The sequence below is a fragment of the Pleurodeles waltl genome, chromosome 1_1 (assembly GCF_031143425.1).
Source record: "Pleurodeles waltl isolate 20211129_DDA chromosome 1_1, aPleWal1.hap1.20221129, whole genome shotgun sequence".
NCBI classification, from domain to species: Eukaryota; Metazoa; Chordata; class Amphibia; order Caudata; family Salamandridae; genus Pleurodeles; species Pleurodeles waltl.
This window is the reverse complement of record NC_090436.1, coordinates 853,010,332-853,033,955: the sequence shown is the minus strand read 5'-3', so window position 1 is coordinate 853,033,955 and position 23,624 is coordinate 853,010,332. Positions and strand designations below refer to the sequence as shown.

The 23,624-nt window shown below is 42.0% G+C and overlaps 1 long non-coding RNA gene across 1 annotated transcript; it reads right to left on the bottom strand.

Annotated features, from left to right (window-relative positions):
• Nucleotides 1-8,112: 8,112 nt before the first annotated feature.
• On the bottom strand, nucleotides 8,113-22,574 carry LOC138288046 (uncharacterized). The gene is made up of 2 exons (XR_011202317.1): nucleotides 11,025-22,574; nucleotides 8,113-9,149 (listed from the first exon to the last, which is right to left on the bottom strand). It is a non-coding gene; the product is annotated as an uncharacterized lncRNA (long non-coding RNA).
• Between the last annotated feature and the right edge of the window lie 1,050 nt (nucleotides 22,575-23,624).

Here is a 23,624-nt window from a genome sequence, read left to right as displayed (position 1 = left end):
AGGAATAATGGGTTCTCCTATTTTATCTTGTTTCATGTCTGAGGTATGTCCGTATCTAGATAACACATCAGATTGAATTTGTTGTGCACCTGGTCTATAGGTTATAACAAAGTCAAATGTGCTAAAAAAAATTAACCAGCGCATCTGACGTGGTGTTAGTGCTTTAAGTGATCCAAAAAACTGTAGGTTCTTATGGTCAGAAAAGATTGTAACTGGGTACTTGGCTCCCATTAAATGGTGCCTCCATTCTGAAAAGGCTACTTTGATAGCTAGTAGTTCCCTTTCAGCCACAGTGTAATTTTGTTCAGCTGGCAATAACTTTTTGGAATAGAAGGCTATAGGATGTAACTGGCCATCTACTGCATCTCGTTGAGAGAGAACTCCTCCTAAAGCTACTTGTGAAGCATCCGCTTCAACAAAAAAGGGCAAGTCAGGATCAGGATGTTTCAGAATTGGAGCTGAAGTGAACTTTTGTTTTAGGAGTTGAAAGGCGTGTGCCGCCTCATCAGTCCAAAGAAATCGTTGCCCTTTCCGCAACAAGGTAGTTATTGGGGCCGCAATGTCTGCAAAATGTGCAATAAACCTCCTATAAAAATTGGCGAAACCCAGAAATTTCTGAATATCTTTTACAGAGGATGGTTCTGGCCAATCAGCAATAGCACTGATTTTCTTTACATCCATAGTTATTCCTTGAGGTGACAGGCAGTATCCTAAAAAGTCCACCTTGTTGACATTAAAAGTACACTTTTCTAACTTAGCAAAAAGATGATTTTCTTTGAACTTTGATAATACTGCACGAACATGTTGGGTATGTTCTTCTGAGTTCTTAGAGTAAATGAGGATGTCGTCTATGTATACTATGACACAAACGTCCAGGAATTCGTGTAGGACCTCATTTATAAAGAACTGAAAGGCCGCAGGGGCATTACATAACCCAAAGGGCATTACTGTGTACTTAAATAAACCAAACTTTGTCTTGAAAGCTGTCTTCCACTCATCCCCCTCTTTTACTCGGACCAGGTGGTAAGCTCCCCGCAGATCTAGTTTAGTGTATACAGTAGAATGTCTTAATTGATCCAACAACACAGGTATTAGAGGAAGAGGATATTTATTCTTTATTGTAGCCTTATTTAGTCCTCTATAATCGATACACGCGCGCAGGGATTTATCCGGCTTTGGGATAAAAAAGAGTGGAGATGACACCGGAGATGTGGAATGACGGATGAACCCAGACTGTAGTAGGTCATCTAGGTAGGTTCTTAAGTATTTGGTTTCTTCGTCAGTCAAAGCATATACTCTGTTATTAGGTAAAGGGGCCCCTGGGATAAGATCTATACGGCAGTCATAAGACCGATGTGGGGGCAGCACACTAGCCTTTACTGGATCAAAGACGTCTTTAAAGTCAGAATATTCAGGAGGGAGACTTGGTTCATCTTGTGTAACACTAGCACAGTGTAATACTGTGCTCTGTTCTGTACCTGCTTCTTGATAGCAATTGGTTCTACAGAAAGAGGAATCCAAAGTAACAGTTCTATTCACCCAATCAATTTTTGGGTTATGAGTTGTTAACCAGGGTACCCCGAGAATCAAACCAAAATTAGGAGTATCTATCAGATCAAAGCTAATCACCTCTGTGTGCCCGTTCTGACAGACCATAACAAGTGGACTTGTTTGTTTTGTGATTAATCCAGAGGTCAATTCTGACCCATCCACTGCACATACTGCTTCTGGACAAGGCTTTAGGCACATAGGAAGTCCTAAGATTTCAGCTAACTTATTATCCACAAAATTTCCTGTCGCGCCTGAGTCCAGTAGGACAGGGAGAGAATGCCTCACTTGGGTAGTAACAATTAAAACGACCTGAATTATGAAATGTCTAGGTATGTGCGGTACCCTGAAGGCTGCAGCATTAGAGGTTTGATTAAGATGTTTTCTCGAACAAGTAACCTCTCCCCTTGTCGAGCTTAATCGTTCCCCGATTCAGTTGAGGAGGTGGAGGAAACATAACCCTTTTGTGGAGTTTTAGGCTTTACTGGACATTCTCTGGCAAAGTGACCTGCCCTGCCACAATATAAACATAATTGAAATTTTCTCCTTCTTTCTTTTTCCTCTGATGTGAGTGGACCTCTGAGTGTCCCTATTTGCATAGGCTCTGGTTCAGGGAGTTTATTATCTGTGTCTTTCTTCTCGTGTCTAATAAAAGTTAACCGTGATTCCAGTTTGTATTTATCTCCCTTTCTTTATCCTAGTCTATGTTCTAATTTCACAACTAAATCTACAAAGTCCGAATAGTCTTTTGGCAAATCAACGATATGAGCCAGCGCGTCTTTTAACTCGTCTCTCAAACCTTTATAAAAAAGGGAGACACGCTTTTCTTCTGGCCACTGTGTCTCGGTGAGTAAACGATTAAAACTAGTGAGATAGGTCAATAAATCCTTATTACCTTGTTTAAGATTTAAAAGCTCATTATCACTTGCCTGCATGAAAGTGTGTTTTGCAAAAAGGCTGGTCATGGTACGTTTAAATTGATTCCAATTATGGAGGATGGGATCATCTCTATCCACGAAAGGAATTGACCAATTGGCTGCTGTGCCACTCAAATAAGACAAGACAAATGCCACTTTCGTATCATCAGTAGGGAACTGTTGTGGCTTACAAATGAAGTGTAATTGACATTGATTGATAAAAACATGGAATTTGTTACTATCTCCATGAAAACGTTCAGGTGCTGCTAAGGGCACAACATTAGGAACATTAACAGTAACCTCAACTGGGGAAGGCAAAGTTGTATGTTTTGATGGCGCCCCTGTCTCTGAGGAGGTTTTAAACAAAGGCGTAGAAGCTGTGTTCCACTGAGATCCCCTAAATTTATACCTGCTTAAATCCTGTTTTAAAGAGGTATTCTCCATCTTTAATCTCTCTACTTCCTCTTGCATATGTTGCAAGATGCCAGACACTGATTCATTATGAGCCAAGTCCTCATTTAGGGCCTGCGCCATATCCGTGACGTCAATGCCCTCTATTTCTTCCCCGGTATTCATCGTCCACTAGAACTGAAATTTTTTAAGGCTTGTGCTTCTGTCAAAGCCCAGCTCACCTGAGTTCTTGTTCAGTTCTGATGGAGGTTGAAGACAATCCGACCCCACCCTGAAACTGCTTGTTCCAGCACACTAGTTTTTAAAACAGTGCACTAAGAACAGAAGCTCAAGGGAAGGGGGGAAGTGGATAAAATAAAAAAGAGAGACAACACCGTTCTTGCGTTTCCACTGTTGAAGTGCTGCACAAATCTGCGGCCCTTTCTGACTTCTGTAGAAACTGGTGCCTAATGAAACATAAACAGAGAACAGATAAGTGCAACCTATTCCTAAATGAGTTCCTGACTATCCCTTTATTTATTAGAAATTCTCTTCTAAAAGTACCTCTTGGATCCTGGTCTCTAGTTTCCAGGTTTGGAATGTGTTACTGCTCTGGGATGTGTTTTCTATTACTGTAAAGCTTCTAAAACATTAAACAAATACCGTTATCAGAATTACCAATATCAAACATTCATCATCATATAACTAAAGCCTAAATTCCCAATAGCAGACTCACTTTTCCCATATTTCCAGAATCTTTTATAAAACAAATACTGTACTTTTACATCAAAATACAGCATGTAATTTGTGCAAGTCCTTGATTTACTGTTTGCCTTGCTGTTAATGGTTTCCACTGTTCGATTCTTAAAAGTTCCATGAGAAAAAACAATGTTTGCTTCACAAAGTTCTGCAAAATATTCTTGTAACAAAGAGTTTGAATCACAATGTTCGTGGAAGGTATTTTGTTTCGAATTGTCTATACACGAATCCAGAAATTGTTGTCAAAGTTCTTTCAGGTAGTAAAAAGTTTTGCACTTACTTGTTGCTGGCAAGAGATACTGATCAGTCTAACCTTGTCTTCTTTCTCTTTTGCAGGTTACTCATAGGAGAGAGGCTGAAGCAAGGAGGAACCGGAAACCGGAAGAAGGAAGAGCCAGAAGCTGCGCCCATTGAAGTCAATGAAAGTCTGTAAAGAGCAGGAGTGCCAGCGCCGAGGGATCTGTTCTCAGGTAAGCGGGAGGTAGACGAGCACAAGCACTGGGTGAGGCTCGGGGGATGCCTTTTATAGACAGGGCTGGGTGTGGTTTGAAGGGCTGGGTGTGGTCCTCACATGCTGCACATGTTCTTGGAAGGTGTGCAGAGCTGGGTGTGGTTTGAAGAGCTGGGTGAGGTCCTCACATGCTGCACATGTTCTTGAAAGGTGTGCAGAGTTTCAGTTATTATGCAAATGAGTTGGATTAACACATGGCCTAGGGAGGAGTGTTTTAAAGAAGCCTTGGTAAAAGCAAGGCCCAATGTGTAAACAAAACAGCACATTAAACAACATACACAGAAGCCAAGGGGGGGGAAGGTGAGATAACAAGAAAGGCTTTCAATAGTAAGTTTAAAAGGGAGCTATTACAGAACCCACTAGTGCAGTGAGAGGGGACATGCTCTTTGCTGTGTACAAACCCTAACAACGTCCTAACTTCATTGGACCCTGGACTATCTCCCTTTCCCTTATCTCTTTTCTTTGCCCATCGGCCTTCCCATTTCTCCAATGCACCCCAAATTTGTGCACTTTGCAATAGTTCTCTCAGATGTGCCTTCATGCCTGCAGATCTCATGTGTTCAAAATCTTTGGAGTCAAAATCTAATCTGTAACTTCTTTTCAAATGCTTAGTGTTTCCGATATTAATATTATATTTATCTGCCAAATTCGCTAATCTCTGATGTACTTTGCCTACCTCTTTGGTAATCTTGGGGCATAAGTACCTCAGTTCTGCCTCAGTGTATGATTCCAACCTATTTACTCCCATTGTTCCTTCCACTAACTCAGCAGCTTCTGCCCCTAGTCGTACAAAATTCAAGTATTCATCTTGTTTTTCTTTCTCGGGTTCAATGGTAGTCATTGCAGTCTTTTGTGAGGTACAAGTTTTCTCTAACCACTCAATTAACTGCTGTACTGTAAAACCCTGCAGTGAAATATTCCCTGCATGTATCATTGGGGTGTGTGAGGTATTTGTACTCATAGTTTGGGGAGTTAAAACTCCCAACCCTGCTTGACGCATCGCTTCGAGGGGTGCCCCTACTGGACTAAGATCCATTAAGGGTCTTGGTGGCTCATTTACTTGTTCTCCAGGGGCCATTATCTGGGGTGTTCTCATAGGCCCTCCTCTTATCGCTTCCTGAGTCATCGCTCCCTGATCACACATCCCTGATTTACCTTGTGCATACAATGGTACGGGGGGACCAACAGTAATGGGTAACGATATAGTGGCAGGTGTCTGACCCGGACCCAAACTTCTTGGAGCCTCAACACCATAGGTCTGCTCCAGTGTACCCGGTACAGGTACTAACGGTGGTCCCGCTACAGGGTTATACCTTGGTATCAACTGTGGTGGTTGAGACATTAGCTTCGGAGTCGATTCAATCTGTATTAACTTTGGCTTTGTGTATATCGGGTCTGGCGGCACTATCAAGTTTGTAGTAGTCTCAAGCACTGGAACATCAGTGTAGATTCTCTTTATCTGCGGTGGAGGCTGCAACTGTATCGGCAAGTCTGGTGCAGTGGGTACACTGACACCATTCTGTATCAAAGCTGTATCGCTAGTCTGTACTGTATCAGTAACTCCCTTTTCCTGCGTCCGGTTCCCAGGATCCAAGCTAGTACTTGGAGTATTGTCACTCACCACATATGGTGGCGGACGATCATGTAACAATCTATCCATAAATTCCTCATCACCTGAATCGTCTTCCTCTTCCCAGGACCTTTTATTTTCGCCTGAATCTTTGTCAGTTTTACAGGAGGCTTTCTTTCCCTGTGTCTCTTCTCCCTGGGTTATTGCTGGGAATAACTTCAACCCATCTACGATTCCCCGTCTCCACATTTTACTTTCATTGTCCCACCTAGCCTCTGCATATGATTTTTCTGCCCTTCTCAGCCTTCTCTAAAACCTTTCTTGTCTATGTTTAAGGGCCATCAAGTCCCAAATCGCCAAAGCCTCGTATTGTGCCGGTCTCGGAGGTGGCTTCTGTGTACTTAACATCCACCTCAGATTTTCTAGTACCTTTGGATTAAACGTCCCATGCTCTGGAAACGCTAAACACCCTTCTTTTTCTGTTAATTTGCGCCACTGTTTCATCCATAAACTAGGTGCAACATCTTTCTCCTCCATAACCTTATAAGCCGGAGTACCCTCAGGTGGTGTGGGTTCTCCATCGGTTGCAACAATATACACATCTCCCTTTAGAGCGCTCTTAAATGCTTTGACAAAATTCATTTTTTGCAATCTCTTTTACTTGTATTCAATCAGAAATGGCTCAGTTCCCAGGACACTCTTCACCTGCCCTTTCTCAACCTATTGCCTCTCACGGACGGCAGCCAATCCGTGCGCGACTCCTCTCGATATCTGACCTATCTCAGCGCGGCACCACTGACGTCACACTCACACACACTGCAGCTGACAAAGTCTTGCGGCTTGTCCACTCCTCACTGATCCTTACAACTCACACAAACTAATGCAAATATTGCGAGCACCTTAAAATGACAATACAAATCTGTCGGTTTACTACAGGAAGGGTAACACATTCGCTTCAGAACTTTACAGAGATTTCACTTGAAGCCTCAGCCGCTACTCTCTCCTTCTCAGTTCCCGCATACGCAAGCAGAATTCGACCCACAAATTCTACTCTCGACTTGTCAATGACTCCTTCTAGTGCACTTTAGAATTTGTCAAATCTCCATCGAAGGTTTCATTCACACGTTACAACTCAAACTCAACTTGTCAACCACGCCCGATTGACCTATTAAACCATTCAGATTACAACATAAACCACATTTATCATCATACTCCGGAGTCTTAGACCTCGACAGGTCCGTAAACGACAACCAACCATGTGGATAATTTTTAGCAACAAGCGCTACATTCACATGAAGTACGCCGACTTCCCTACTCTCATACTGTGGAGTACGCCCACTCCTGCTAAACAACACTTAGGGGGTCATTCTAACCCTGGCGGTCGACGACCGCCAGGGCTAAAATGACGGGAGCACCGCCAACAGGCTGGCGGTGCTCCAATGGGCATTCTGACCGCGGCGGTACAGCCGCGGTCAGAAACGGGAAACCGGCGGTGTCCCGCCGGTTTCCCGCTGCCCTGGGGAATCCTCCATGGCGGCGCTGCAGGCAGCGCCGCCATGGGGATTCCGACCCTCTTACCGCCAGCCTGGTTCTGGCGGTTTTGACCGCCAGAACCTGGCTGGCGGTAACGGGTGTCGTGGGGCCCCTGGGGGCCCCTACTTAGATTTTCAGTGTCTGCATAGCAGACACTGAAAATCGCGACGGTGCAACTGCACCCGTCGCACCCTTCCCACTCCGCCGGCTCCATTCGGAGCTGGCATCCTCGTGGGAAGGGGTTTCCCGCTGGGCGGGCGGCCTTCTGGCGGTCGCCCGCCCGCCCAGCGGGAAACTCAGAATAACCGCGGCGGTCTTTTGACCACGCAGCGGTATTCTGGCGGTTCCCGTTTGGCTGGCGGCGCCCGCCGCCAGCCAAACTTGGAATCACCCCCTTAATTTGGCCTAAATACACACAAAAAATTCACAACCACCTGCAAGATGCATAAGCTTAGGCAAGCGCAAAGACCCTAACCACGCACTCTATGGCACCGAGAACATTCCCAACTCATTTAGGCAGGCTCCGAGATCCCGGGAAAGCCATGGCGAACTTAGCAACCGATCATATCTCCAAATTGCATCATCACAGAAAAACAAATTAAACAATGAAACTCCGTCCTAGGGCCCCCAAGGGCCAAACCGTCGCTCTGCTACCAGAACTGTTAACGCGTCCTTCTATGTTAATTTATACATTTTAGGACTCGTTTTAGGCCGATGAATCTTTGCACCCAGTGGTGAGACACCGTAAGACGAGGTAACTGATCAATATATCAAGCAATATATCAATAATGTTGTCAACATATATTACCACAATATATCTCAATTTAGACATTAGTTGAGATCGTTAACACAACCATGACCTTTCAGTCATGAATAACCACACCTTATTGAAGTTTTGTGAATTTTATTCCCTATTGATTACAATCTAATAGAAGATGTATTAATCTCAAAACCAAGAAGCAAAAGAGCATAGTCACACTGCGGCAACTATGATAAGATTTCAACAATGCAATGATCACAAACATAAGATAGAATTATGAAGGTAAACAAATCAAAATGCATAGAACCTCATTTGTGTCTTAGTTCAGCATAGCACCACGTCAGTCACGTCAGTTATGTCAGTCAAGGTGAATGCCTCATCTAGCCACTAATTAGCATCAGCATGTTGGGCTTCATGCAAAACAATTTAGAACATCAATTTGGAAAACATCCAACTAAGGTCTCTAATCAAAAATACACAGCAGTTGGTACCTAGAAAGGAAAGGCAAATAAATGAATTTCAATAGCAGCAGCATAATTACCCTCCTCGGAATAGGTCAGCATACAGGATCAGTCTTCGTCTTCAGGACATCAGTTAGATCGCCGTCAGTCTATCTAGTCTAAGGGCAGGGGACACTTCCCTCATAAGGAAGAAAGTGCAATGGGCCAGTCTATGGGTGAGGATGGTTTTATCTAAGTCTCAAGTCACCAAATAGAGTGACAGAGTTTCTGGATGCAATCGATATCATTCCCTACCTAGTTCCCCGAGTCTCCTGTGTCATGGGTTTTTATCCCTTTTTCATAATACATTCCCCCAAAATTCTATTGGATAGTCACTACACCCCACTATCTGTAACCTACCAAATTATACATTAAGTAATGCATCTGTCATTTTACGATAACTTATAACATTTTGATTGGTCTTCATAATTGATGCTTTTCGTAGGTGGCACATCCGGGGTTACTTCATTTTCTGGCACGTTCTTCAGGTCAAAAGTTCTCTTTTCCGTGGTTCAATGTCCTTGAAAGTGTCCATATTTTGTTGCAAAGTGTATAACTTTTATACTAAAGCAGCTAGCATGCGGATGAGAAAAACTAGCAATGTTACATAAAACGAAGAAAAGAACAATTGCTGGGTCATGGCCTTTTGCGAGTCAGCACACTGAAGAAACAGAAAAATATTCTTTAATATGAGAGTTACACAGCTAGTTTTCGACTCACGCTAACTTAAGACTTATGGATGCTAATAAATACAATCTTCGTAGATGTTAACGTATTCAATTGATCATAGTACAAGCAATTTTTTTTTTTACAGTCGACATTAGTTTATGCATGCAATAATTCTTCACATTTATAAGTATGTTAGAATACATTTCAAATGAATAATATTTTATAACTATTAATGCAGCTTTGTTAATTGTAAGCATTTCACATCTAGATATAGAATATTTAAACTACGCTCTCTCAATTTCATTAGTGCAAGAATCACAAACATAAGAACATAGCACGGCGTAAACATAGATCAGAATACAATGAATATCACGTAAGTCTCAGTTCAGCATAACGCAACGTCAGTCTTTGTCTATTTGCGTCAGTCAGAGTGATCTCCTGTCCTATCCACTAATTAGCATCAGCATGTTGGGCTTCATGCAAAATAATTTAGAACACCAATTTAGAAAATATCTAACTATGGCCTCTATTAAAAAAATAAGCAGTTGGTACCTAGAAAGGAAAAGCAAACAGACAAATTACATATCGCATTGTCATAATTACCCTCCAAGGATTAGGTCAGCACACAGGATCAGTCTTCGTCTTCAGGGCATCAGTCAAATCGCCATCAATCTATTTTCGTCTAAAGGACAGGGGACACTTCCCTCATAAGGAGGAAAAGTGTAAAGGGGCAGTCTATGGGTGAGGATGGTTTATTAAGTCTCAAGTCACCAAACAGAGTGACAGAGTTTCTGGATAAATCGACAGCATTCCCTACCTAGTTCTAACGACCCTTCTGTGACATGGGTTTTTATCCCTTTTTCGTAATACCTTCCCCCAAAATTCTACTGGACGTTTACTATACCCCACCATCTTTAACCTATCAAATTAAGCATTAGGTAATCCCAATTGTCACCCCATGATAATCCATAACATTTTGATTGGTCTTCATAATTGACGCCTTCGGAGGTGGCACATCCGGGGTTACTTCACTCCTTGGCACGTCTTCTTGGGTCATGAGTTTCCTTTGTCCATGGTTAAACGTCCTTGTACATTACATTAATCTACTTTTGTTACAACTTTTGTACATAACTCATACTAAACAACGAGCATGCGAGTGAGAATGGAATTTAGGTTGATACATCAAATAAAGAAAAGGAACAAATGCAGGGTCATGGCCCTTTGCGAGTCAGCACACTGAAAAACTGAGAAAAATGCTTTAATATGAGAGCTAGGCAGCTAGTTCTACAACTCACGCTAACTTAAGGCCTATGAGATTTTAATACGGATGCAATATCGTAAATGTTCATATAAACCATAGCATGAACAGTTTTTACTCATTATTGTTAGTTCACATATATTGGTGACCTCACACACTATAGTCGTAATTCAAAGCATATTCAAGCAGAACACTAATTATTGTCGTTTCTATGCGGCATCTTTGAACATTTCACTTGTTAGTATATGTAACAGTTAAACTACGCTCTCTCAATATGTTAGCAATGAAGTGGAGCAATAAGTGAAAAGCAGACCAAACAACATTGTTCCATACAAAAAACTGAGAGCAGAAAAGGAGATCCAGCGTTAGCAGTGAAACATGGAGCAATGTTGCAACGCACAAAAACATATCCCAGAGCCTCTTCAAAAGGAAGAGGTTAAAAGATAGAAAGGGATACAACGGGAAGTAACTATAGCCATTTAAAGTTGAGAAGATTTTAAAGAACTAAGCTGAAATGGATCTAAAACCAGTAACGGCTCGCGGCACAGAAAAGGGGCGGACGGCAAGTGGCCGGGGGAGAGACAAAATTATATTAAAAAGAAAACGTACCTGAATCACACCGCATCACATGCCAGTATTCTGGCTTCAGTGCAGGCACAGGCTTCCAGCCTGCCATGTCCAATCCGAACGCTGCTCGCAGAATGAAAGCAGCGTTAGCATTGGCTGGAGCGCCCTGGCTTGGCACGTCTAGGCAGACAGGGAGCCTCTGTCTGCTGGCTTCAACCCGGCAACACCGTTGGAGAGAGCACAGTGCGCATGTGTGTTTGGCCAGACCGAGATGGCTGGCCAAACAAACATTCACACTGAGGGGGTGTTGTGCATTCCTCTTCCGTGCTCTTCATCACCATATCCCAGCCCCTTTAAAAATAAAACAAAACAATAATAAACATAGTTTATTATCATTTTACTTTTAAAGTTTTACAGCTGCTGCTGGGGGACAACAACGCTCCTCTGCCATAGCGGAGGAGCCGCAGCTGTGTAAAACATGACAAAGTTTCAGGAATCAACCTTCCAGGCTTAGGTGCTGATGGAGCAGATATGTAAATTAAAAGAAATTACTAATGATTAATGTGTGATTATTATTGAGAAAAACGTGTAGAGAAATTAATATTAGAAAATAACATGTATAATAAAAAATGTGCCCACGGGGAGTGGTCACCATCTTGCGAGGACTGGTAACTGGGAGAAAGGATCTTGAACTGTATAGAGTTCCGTCGGCTCTGCTAGAACATTCTGCAATGTACCAGCGGACAGGAGATGATGAAGACAATTTGATACAATTATGTGTAGTGTAGGCTAAATGTACTTTCCCAGGACTTGAACAATAGAGGCACTGACTAAAGACTACGTATGCAACAATTCTGTTACCTGAAGAGCCGGATGATGTTCTCATCACAAGAAGGACCAATCAAATTTAGGGGGCTTGAAGCCCATGCAGAAATAGAGATTTGGTAAATAAAAACTATAGGTTAGAGTCATAACTTCTGATGAGACTGACCAATTAGTAATTAGTGGGACAGACTGGGAGACCCTAATAAAAAGTTATGACAAGGGGAGCGAAATAAGAACGGCGAGGCGAAAGTGATGACGTCAGGAGACGCTGTCCGAAGTGCTGACTATTGGGCTTATACTCTGTGAGCCTGATTCGTAGCTGTCCACTGATTACCTGGGGATGAAGACTGACTTGTTGCTGATCCATCCTGGACAGGTAACTATGAAAATGTGACTGACTAATTTTGTGCCTTTTCTTCTAGGTACCAACTGCGCTGTTTTATAGAAATTCTCTTTTAGGTAGATTTTTTCAAATTAATGTTTTTTTCTAAATTGTTTTCGCATGAAGTCCCACATACTGATGATAATCTTGGTTAGGTAGGCTGATAGGGGTAGACATTGACAGTGACAAATGACTGACAAATTGAATTGCTGAATTACTCCATTAAAGTTGATAATTACTGATTTATGATCTGCATTGTTGCTTATGATTTTCTTTGGAGAATACTGATTTCCTTGATGATTAATAAAGATCGATTAATAAAAGCAAAATTAACTTTTGATTAGAATTGTAATCAATAGGGAATAACAACTATTAACCTTTCCCATGAGTGATGGTTATTTCTGATTAATATGAGTTTCAATTAGGTTCTTCAAGTGGTTGATATTATATACTGATGTTGATTATTGGTTCAGTAATCACTGCATAATTAAGATACGCCATGCGATTCAAAAGGTACATCGACCTATACTTGTCCCCTTGTAAGTTTACTTACTAAGGACCAGGCACGCTAGCAGTTTTTGGTAGCAGCTTGATGGTAAGTTTCCTTGGGGAACTAGTTATGTGGTGACTACTGGTTATGGTAGTAGTTTAAGGTTACCGTTAGTTGTTTGTATTTTATGAGATTTAAATTTTATTTTTCTGAAATGGCAATTGTAGTAAAGATGATGTCCCTTTAAGCCCAGAAATGACTTTCCCAGATCCTGGATCCTGTTAGTAAAGTTGGGTATGTTCTTGGTGTCTTTTGAGATAGTGTGAGTGGTAGGTCGCGCTTCCACAGGCTTAAGCAAATTACAGGTGAATTGTGAGGTATGTGAGGTATAGTAGGGTGTCTGCATACTCCAGTTGAGGTTAGTAGGAGTGTGCGTACTCCGTAGTATGAGAGTAGGGAAGTCGTTGAACTTCATATGAGAGTGGCGCTTTGTGCTAAAAAATTGTCCACGTGGTTGTTGGTGATGGCCGGACCCTGCATGGTCTAAAGACTACGGAGTATATTGACAAGTGTAGGAGACACTTGGTTATATGTTGTAATCTGTCTGGTTTAGTAGGTTGATCGGGCGTGGTCAACAAGTCAGTGAGTATGATAATTGGGTGAGAGAAAAATTTCGACTGAGATTTGGCGAGTTTTATGTGCACCAGAACAGACCCATTGATCAGTTGAGAGTAAAATTTGTGGGTCGAATTTTGCTTGCGAATGTGGAGGACTGAGAAAGATGAATAGCTATATGAGCCAAAGGAGCCGTTAGTGAAAATCCCTAAGGTCTCTGAAGCGATTGTGTCCTTCCTGTAGTAAACCAGCAGGTTTGTTTTTAGTTATTGGTTTTTTTTTGGTAAATGCTCGCAATAATTTGCATTAGTTGAGTGAATCGAGATAAGGAGGACGATCTGCAAGACTTTGTCAGCCGCTGTGTGTGGGTGTGACATCAGAGTGTGCCGCGCTGGGATAGGTTGGTCAGTGAGAAGAGCCGCGACTGGATCGGTAGCCGTCCATGAGAGGCAATTGGTTGAGTAAGCAGGTGAAGGGAATCTTGGGAGTAAAAGTCATTTCATTATTGAATTAAAAGTAAACAAAACAGACAAAATTAAGTTTTTCAAGGTATTCAGGAACGCGAAGAAGGGTGATACTTACATTAAAGCGTCAGTGGGGGAGCCGACCCCACCAGAAAATACTCCGGCTTACATTGTGATTGAGGAGAGGGGTGTAGCACTGTGTTTGTGGTTGAAGCAATGGTGCACGTTAACCAAAAATCAAGGGTCTTTAGCATTTCCGGAGCATGGAACTCTCAATTTGAGAGTTTTGGATCAATTGCGGATGACATGAAGCCATTACCGAGACCAGCACAGTTTGAAGCCTTAGCGGTTTGGGAGTTAGTGGCTAGACAGCAACAAGAGATGAAGTTCAAAAGGAGGATGAAGCGATTAGAAAAATCATTAGCTGAAGCTAGATGGGGTTGGGAGCAAAAGAGATGGAGAGCAGTCACATTACAGGGTATCAAATTGTTCCCTGCAATTTCAGAAGGAGATGAGGCAGAAAAGGAAGGTAGTGCTAAAGAGGATGAGAGTGGAGGAAGAAAGAAAAAGAGAAAGTCCTATGTAGATCAGGATGATTCTGATGTTGAGGATCGCATTACGCAGTTGTTGTGAAATAGACCTCCACCTTCAACAACCTATGCAGGGGGTCCAGGCACTAATGCTACTGCCCCTACAGCTGCTCCGGCACAAGCACAGGGAGCCGAGGGGGCTGTACAGGCAGAAGGCAGACAGATACCAGGGGTGGTACAGAGTACACCTAATGCAGGAACTAGTACTGTAGTTCAGGCGCAGATACATCCACCAATGTTGATGCCTTCAGCTCAAGCCCAGGGTCTACTGAAGTTCACACCACTGACAGGAATGCAGTCAAATCTCACCCCAGTCATGAATCAGGCAATGGGAGTAACACTTCCGCAAGGTGCAAGTGCTAGGGCAACTCCAGATGCAATATCGTTACCAATTACTGTTGGTCCAGCTGTACCCTTATTTGCACAAAAGAAACCAGATGCAGGGGAACAGAGTGAAATGGCACAAAGCCTTGTAAGGAGGGGAATGGGTGATCCTGCGCAGCTAATGTCGTCTGCAGGACAAACTTTCAATGGATCTAGACCTCTAATGGATCTTAGTCCACTTGTAGCACTTCCAGATGCGGTGAACGGGCCGAATGCAAGTCAGAGTTTGAGACTTCTGACTCCGCAAACTTCAAGTGCAGTGATACAACAGCTACCAGTGCCAAATACATATAACATTTCATTACAGGGATTGTCAGCTCAGCAATTAAGTGAGTGGTTAGACAGTCTAAACACTCCTCAGAGTGTATCAAAGAGTGGGGATCAGATAAATTGTGTTAGACTGAACATAGAAGCCACTGAATTAGTCGAGGGAACAATAGGTGTGAACAGACTAGAATCTTACACAGAAGAAGAGCTGAGGTATTTATGCCCAAAGATTACAAGAGAAGTGAGTAAAATACATCAGAAGCTAGCAGAAAAAACATGACATTGACATTAAGAAGAGGAAGCATTTGAAATGCAGCTACAGATTAGATTTTGAAGCAAAGGATTTCGAACACACAAGATCAGCAGGAATGAAAGCACACTTGAGAGAACTGTTGCAGAGTGCCCAGATTTGGGGAGCATTAGAAAAATGGGAAGGTAGATGGACAAAGAAAAAAGATAAACAAAAGCAGGATTCCCAAGAAGGGGCAGAAAGTGTTGACAAAGGGGAATCAGTCAAGATGCTTCCATTGAGAGAGATTCAAGGAGGGCAGGTTGTTCATGTCCTGTGGCACAGGAGTGATATATTGTCATTCACAAATGTTTATCCAAAATTGAAAAAGAAGCCAGTCGCGTGGTATTAACAGACAGAAAGATTTGTGAAACTTTCCAAATGTTTGTGGGAAGACTTGAACACGTTATTGGAAATAGTGGTACCAGCAGACTTGTGGGTTGAATGTAAGAGAGCAGTAGACTGGCCAACAAGTGAACTGGAAAGGGAAAAAGTAACAGGGGGGCCTTCACCCGAAGTAATGAAAAATTGTTATAAGGTAATCGAGTTTCTGAAGATGAGGATTTCTCCCAAAAACATTGATTGGCAGCGGATTGATAGAACGGTCCAAGAGTCTAAAGAATCAATACACACTTACTATGAGAGATTGCTGAAAGCATGCAAAGAGTACAGTGGTAAAGAAGCAATTGAGCCGAAAGACATGTTGCATTTTATGTTCAGATTTGTCGAAGGTCTAAGAGGTGGGACAGATGATTAAGAATCATTTGATTTGCTGGCAAGCAAAACCGATTGATGAGGTGTTGCAATATGCAAAATATTGTAGTGACGAGATTGAGTTGAAACAAAAGAAATTGAAAGAAAAGCCGATGGTGATGCAAATTAAAGCAGCTCAAACAGGAGCACAGGGAGCTTTAGTACCGCCTATGCCGCCGCAACAGAGAGCTGTTATGTTCCAACCTCAAGTAAGGGGTAGAGGGCGTGGAATGGACATGATGCGCGGTCCGGACTTAGGAACCGTGTTTGCTCAGAATGACATGCAAGGTATGACAGTGTCATTTGTGCGGAAACGTGGGACACTGGAAGCGGGAGTGTCCGTTGATGGTGCAGGATGGTGTGGTTCAGCAAGGTGATGTTAGTACATTTCAAACTGAAAGTTCAGAGAATGAAGGGGTTTGTTCCTAATGCTCAGAATCGAGGACAGAATTTCCTATCAGTGCAGCAAATGCAGGTGCTGTGTGCACAATTTGCTCCATTACCACCAGTACAGCAGCAGGTTCCCATGGTACCTAGACAGCAAATGCAAATACCTCAAGCCCCGATGAAGCAGCAACAGGTGTTGCTTACTCAGCAGGTCACAGGTCAAAGACAAGATAATAGTAATAACACAGTGCACCAGTTTCCATTTTACAGTGAGGATGAAATAAACGAACAATCGATGAGTCATAGTTTGGATGAGGGGGCCTGTATGCTTGCTGCGTCCTTAGAAGTAGATCAGAGAGGTCCTTTTGTAAGGGAAAGGTGATGGGTTACAAGGTCTCATTCTTGGTTGATACAGGAGCTACACGCTCTACAGTAAGAAGCATAGAAGTCCCTAATGTCCCTAATTTACCTCTTTCAGGCAGAACAGTGCAAGTTGTGGGAGTGGAGAACAGACAGTTGACAAATCCAATCACGGAGCCAGTGCAGGTTGAAATCTGAAATTATTTGGGAATGCATAGATTTGTGGTATGTGATTCGAGTCCTGTATCCTTACTGGGTAGAGACTTATTGTGCAAGACCAAATGTTCCATTAACTGTTCAGACACGTTGATAGAAGTCCAGACAAATAGTGATGATGAAGAAGAGCAGGTATCTGCAATGATAGTTAGCAATGCCTGTGAAGAATACCCATTGATTGATTTTTTCCCAATGTTTACTGTGAAAGAATTGCATGCAGATTTACAGGGAACAGTGAAGGAGGATGTCTGGGATTTGACAGGAAAGGAAGTAGGTCTGATTAAGGGAGTGGAGCCGATTAAAATCACTTTGAAGCCGAATGCAGAATTCCCACACCTTCCACAGTATAACATGGCAAAGGATGTTTTGATGAAGGTGGCACAAATAATCGGAGACTTTTTAAAACAAGGAGTTTTGAAAGAAGTACTGAGCAGCCCATGTAATTGACCGATAATGGGTTTGAAAAAGCCATGTGGTAAGGTACGAGTAGTATAGGATTTGCAGTAAGTGAATGGCATGATGGTTAAATGCTGTCCGATTGTTCCCAATCCAGCAGTGATACTGTTTCAGATTCCTTGCGAAGCGGAGTGGTTCACAGAGGTAGACCTGTCACAAGCTTTCTTTTCTGTGCCACTTCACGAGGATAGTCAATTTCTTTTAGTTTCAAATTCCTAGACAGAGTCTACACCTGGTGCAGGCTTCCACAAGGGTATACGGAGTCACCATCACTGTTTAATCGGATCCTGAAAAAGAATCTGGAGTTGTTGGAATTACCATGCCAATTGACTCTTGTACAGTACATTGATAATTTGCTAATTGCATCCAGAACACGGGACGAGTGTAAGCATGACTCGATTGTCCTGTTGAATCATTTGGGAGAGTTTGGACATAAAGTTTCGCCGGTGAAATTACATTATTGTCAGAAGTCAGTGAAATATTTGGGACATCAGATTGAGAAGGGATTGAGAAGAATTTCCAGAGAGAGGATTACTATGATTCTACAGAGAAATCCCCCGACTTCACAGAGAGAAGTCAGAATGTTTCTGGGAATGGTGGGGTACTGTAGACAGTGGATTCCAAATGTTGCTGAAATAGCCAAACCTTTACAGTAGCTGACGCATAAGGGAATTACAGATCCTATTACCCTAGAAGAGGACCAGATGAAGGCTTTCACTGAATTGAGAGAGTTTGTGCAGAGCTCCAACGTTGGGAATGCCTGATTACATAAAGCCTTTCACATTGTTTTGTCATGAACGTGATGCTTGTTCTTTGTCGGTCTTGACACAGGTCCATGGAGGTGCTTATCACCCAGTAGCTTATTTTTCAGGACCCAGTTGCAGCAGCTTTACCAGGTTGTCTGCGTGCAGCAGCCGCAGTTGGTCAAAGTCTTTCCCAATGTGAGGGGGTAGTCATGGGATACCCTTTGACGGTAATGGTACCACATTCTGTTGAGATTTTACTGACAAGGACGAAAACACAATATTTGACGGGAGCCAGACTGACAAGGTATGAGATGAGCATATTGGGTGCTCCGAATGTAACATTGAAAAGATGTACAGTGCTGTATCCAGCAACATTGCTTCCAAGTGATACTGTCGAAATTGAAAAAGAGGAAGATATTGAACATGATTGTCTTGAAGTAACTGAACTGTGTACAAAACCGAGGCCTGATATTAGAGACACGCTTTTAGAGGAAAATGACCAAATTGTTTTTGTTGATGGTTCGTGTCTCAGAGATGGAACAAGCACACTGAGAGCAGGATATGCTGTGTGCACAATTACAGGCACATTAGAAGCTTCATGGCTTCCAGGTGTGTATTCTGCACAAGTGGCAGAACTAGTAGCTCTTACTAGGGCTTGCTATGTCGCTGCAAGGTTAAGAGTCACAATTTACACTTATAGTCAATATGGATTTGGAATTGTTCATGATTTTGGCCAATTGTGGTTGCAGCGAGGTTTTATGACCTCAACTGGAACTCCAGTAAGAAACGATGATCGGATAAAAGAGTTGTTGTACGCAATTCAGTTACCTGAAGAAATCGCTGTGGTGAAATGCAGTGCACACCAAAAGACACAGGATTAAATTTCTCTGGGAAAGGGATATGCAGATCAAGTCGCAAGGTTTTGTGCATTGAACTGTATATCGTTCAAAGACAAGTGGGAACTAATGCCTGAAGAAGAAACGAATTGTGCAGGTTTTGCTTTAAAAATAATTGACACTTTAGAAGAATTGAAAATGTTGCAGGAAAATGCAGACAAGGAAGAAAAAAGGCTATGGTTGAAGTTTAAGTGTGTTCAAAGACCAGATGAGATTTGGGTTTCTGAGGAGGGCCAGATGGTATTGCCAAACAGTTTATTGACTCAGATGGCCAGGTACTATCACGGGCAAGCACATATTGGAAGAGATGCCATGGGTAGATTGTTCAAAGTTGACTGGTTTAATCCAAAATTCAGACAAGCAGCAGAGGCAGTATGTCATAGATGCGTAATCTGTTAGCAACTAAATGGGGGGGAAAGGGACGGTGGTGAATTTGAGCCACATTGGAAGAGCAGGAGGACCATTCAGCAGAATGCAGTTGGATTTCATTGAAATGCCTGCGTGTGGTGGACTGAAGTATGTGTTGGTTATTGTGTGTGTGTTCAGCCATTGGACTGAAGCATACCCCATGTGTAGGAATGATAGTCTCACGGTTGCAAAGCTGTTGCTTAGAGAGTTAATACCACGGTTCGGATTCCCGATCTCTTTAGAATCAGATAGGGGAACACACTTCAATAACGAAGTGATCAAACTCTTATGTGCAGCATTAAACATTGGGCAGAAACTGCATTGCAGCTATTGTCCAGAAGCATCAGGACTTGTAGAGCAAATGTATGGTACGTTGAAATCAAGAATTGCCAAAATGTGTGCGGCAACAAATCTGAAATGGCCAGACGCATTACCTTTGGTGTTGATGTCAATGCGAAATATACCTGAAAGAAAGACAGGACTGTCACCCTATGAGATTCTCATGGGCAGAGCAATGAGACTGCCAGCAATCCCAGCAAATGCTCTTGTCAATATTACAGATGATATGGTGTTGGACTACTGCAAAGATCTGGCTGATGTGGTTTGATCTTTCTCTCAGCAGGTGCAGGCCGTTACTCTGCCACCCATTCATGACCCAGGTCACAATCTAAGAGCTGGAGATTGGGTCGTCATCAAAAAGCATGTTCGAAAGACTTGCCTAGAGCTGCGTTGGAAGGGCCCATACCAGGTGGTGCTGACAACTACGACAGCTGTAAAGTGTGCTGGACTACCTAACTGGATACATGCGAGCCACACCAAGAGAGTGGTGAGTCTGCAAGATCATGAAAAAGTGTTGTCGAGAGCACCAACTTCAGCGAAACAAGTGGCACTTCCTGAGCCAGAGCAAGTTGACCCAGAGCTGGTGGAAGATGGGTCAATTACACCAGTAAGAGATGAAGGTGTAGGAGTACAAGAAGCGGAGCAAGAGCCTAACCCAACGGAAGCAACTGGAGAACCAAGCACAGGAGGGGTTCTCCCAGAAGTAGTTGGTGCTGAAGCACAAGCAGACCAGGTGCCAGACCAAGAGGGGGAAAGAGTTGAGACAGCTCAAAGCCAAAGTGATCTGACTCCTCCTGAACCTGTTGCAGGTCCATCAAGAGAAAACACCATAGATAGAGGGAAAGAGAAGAGTCCTCTCTTAAAGAGATTACTGACAGAAGGAACAAGGAAAGGAGACAATTGGCCTGAATCGCAAATAGGCAAGATGAAGGAATTGGTTATAAACGAACCAATAGAGGAAGAAGTAGACACTACAAGAAAAGACGAACTAAGTGAAGGAGGACTAGCAGGAGAACGAAGGTTGAAAAGAAAGAGAGTAACAAGTCGAAGATACGCAGGTCCTGAGTGGGAATATGCAGCAACAAGTGAATGGCAAAACAAGTTTATGTCCTTTTGTTTTGACAGAAAAGTTCTGAATCAGTACTTAGATGCAACCTGAAGGGAATCAATAGACTGAGTTGTTGAGCTAATCTGAAGGAAAATTTAAAAAGAGACTGTTGAAATAAACCTGGAAAAGACACTGATAACCTGATATAACATTTGAAATCTGGACGTGGCAAGCTGCTAACCGATTTTGACATAGGAGAAAAGGGGTTCCCGTGAGTGAAACTGAATTGCAAGAAAGAAGCATATTTTAGATTTTTTGATTGAGATTTTTTTTCTGTTGCATTTTATCTAAGAGTTATTTCTGCTTTTGGATTCTTTACAGATCATGTCTGAATTAAATAATAGCATTAGAAATATTAGATATTGTAGATATTTGAATGATGGAGTGGCAATTATGTGTGGAATAATGTTTATAATAATGATTGTGGGTATGTCTATTCATGAGATGAAAGAAGTTGCTATTGCTCCTGTTCATGAGACTAATACAGTACACTAACAGCTTTAGAGAGGTTCAAGCTAGATGAAAAATATTTGCATGATTATACTAATGCACGAGGAGAGCTTTCTTCTAATGTTTTCTATCGGTTGTTGAGAGAGTATGTGGAAACAATGGATGCAATGAATTGTCTTGTGTGTACGCAAATTCCTTCCTTTGTGGAAGGGGTTACGTACCATAGTCTGCCCCTAACATACGGCATAACTTGTAGTTTGCTACTAACCAGATTTTATAATCAAGAGTATATCCAGTATTTTTACTCCAATCACGATCTAGTGTTTTCTTGTGTACCCATCATTAGATATTTGAGCAAAATAGCTAACGAGCATAATATAGTATTAGTTAGAGGATTCTTTGAGCCAACACTAACTTTTGGAACTGCTTATGCTCATCGTAATAATCTGACCTGTTTACTAACTCCATTGGAAAAGAGCTTTATAGAGCATACTGATGATAGAAGAAAGGCATTAAAAGAGAAATTAGAAAAAGGGCTAGAGAAAAGAACCTATAAAAATGACTATGCTTACACTGCTATTAAAACACAAGGGAGATTAGCTTTAGATGCATTACACATGGGGAAGCTTTGTATATATAGGCCAAAATCACACACTGACACTTTATTTGTGGGAACGAGTGAATGTAGGTGTGTGTTTTTGTTTCAGAGCAAATGGACTTTTATGTTGAATGGTGCAGACCCTGTGATCCCTGGGATTTTTTATATTTGTGGACTTAATGCTTATTACCGTCTTCCTAGAGGATGTTATGGGACATGCTATTTAGGGATAGTTTTCCCTAAGATTTATCAGATAGATGATTTAAAGAAAATACCAAAAGTGACTGAATTACTTCATGTGCGACACAGGAGAGAAACCGCTTCTGTAATTGTGGGAGATATTTTGGGGGCAATAATTCCTTCTGTAGGAGTTATTTTGAATGTAAACAAGACACAAAAATGTTCTACTATTGTGGATAATATGCTGACAAACTTTACAGGGGCAATACTCCTGTTAAATACTGAATTGGCTGCGGATAGAGCTATGACGCTTCAAAATAGGCTTTCTTTAGACATAATTTTAGCGAAAGACGGCGGAGTCTGTAAAATGATTCATGCTAGGCATTGTTGTTCAGTCATACCTGAAAATGATAAAGAGAAAAGAGACTTACTTACTAATTTAACTAATTCAAGCAAGGATTTGAAAGAATTGAAGGAACCAAGGGATTGGGAAAAGGATTTGCCTCTGTGGGAAATTGGTTTAGTCAAATTTGGAATGGGGTATTATGGAAGATTGTTCAGGGAATATTAATTGTGATCGTTTCCATATTAGGTTTATGGGGTACATGCAAATTATGACAAAGGGTAAAATTAAGGAGGAGTAAGAATGATCAGAGGGGGGGAAGAACCACCCAGGAGACAAAATGATAGGGAAAATTCAAGAAGGCAAAATACAGCTGAGACAAATTTGTAAAATGTTGACAAGATAGGTGGGATGACACATTTAGTCATCAGAGGAGGAACTGATGGAGCAGATATGTTAATTAAAAGAAATTACTAATGAATAATGTATGATTATTATTGAGAAAAACGTGTAGAGAAATTAATATTAGAAAATAACATGTATAATCGAAAATGTGCCCATGGTTACCATGTGTATTAACAGATGTTCAATAATGAGAAGACCTATATAAAACATATTAATATATCATAACTGGATGTATAGCCTATGTTTTATGTTAATTCATATTCTTAAATTAGCTGGACCAAAGGCCTGGTTTCACTGGGCCTTGCTTGCTCATTACGTGGAGACTTTGAAAAATACTTTCGAGGACTGGTAACCAGGAGAAAGGACCTTAAACTGTTCAGAGTTCCATCGGCTCTGCTAGAACATTCTGCAATGTACCAGCGGACAGGAGATGAAGACAATTTGATACAATTATGTGTAGTGTAGGCTAAATGTACTTTCCCAGGACTTGAACAATAGTGGCACTGACTAAAGACTATGGGGGTCATTACAACATTGGCGGTAAAAGCAGCTTACCGCCGTGCAGAAGACCGCCAACACACAGCCGCGGCCGTGGAATTCCGCCACAGCTATTATGACCCACATCTCGGAATCCGACAAAATTCAGACACCCACACAAGTCTGCCACACCAAAGGTCAGTGATAAACTGGC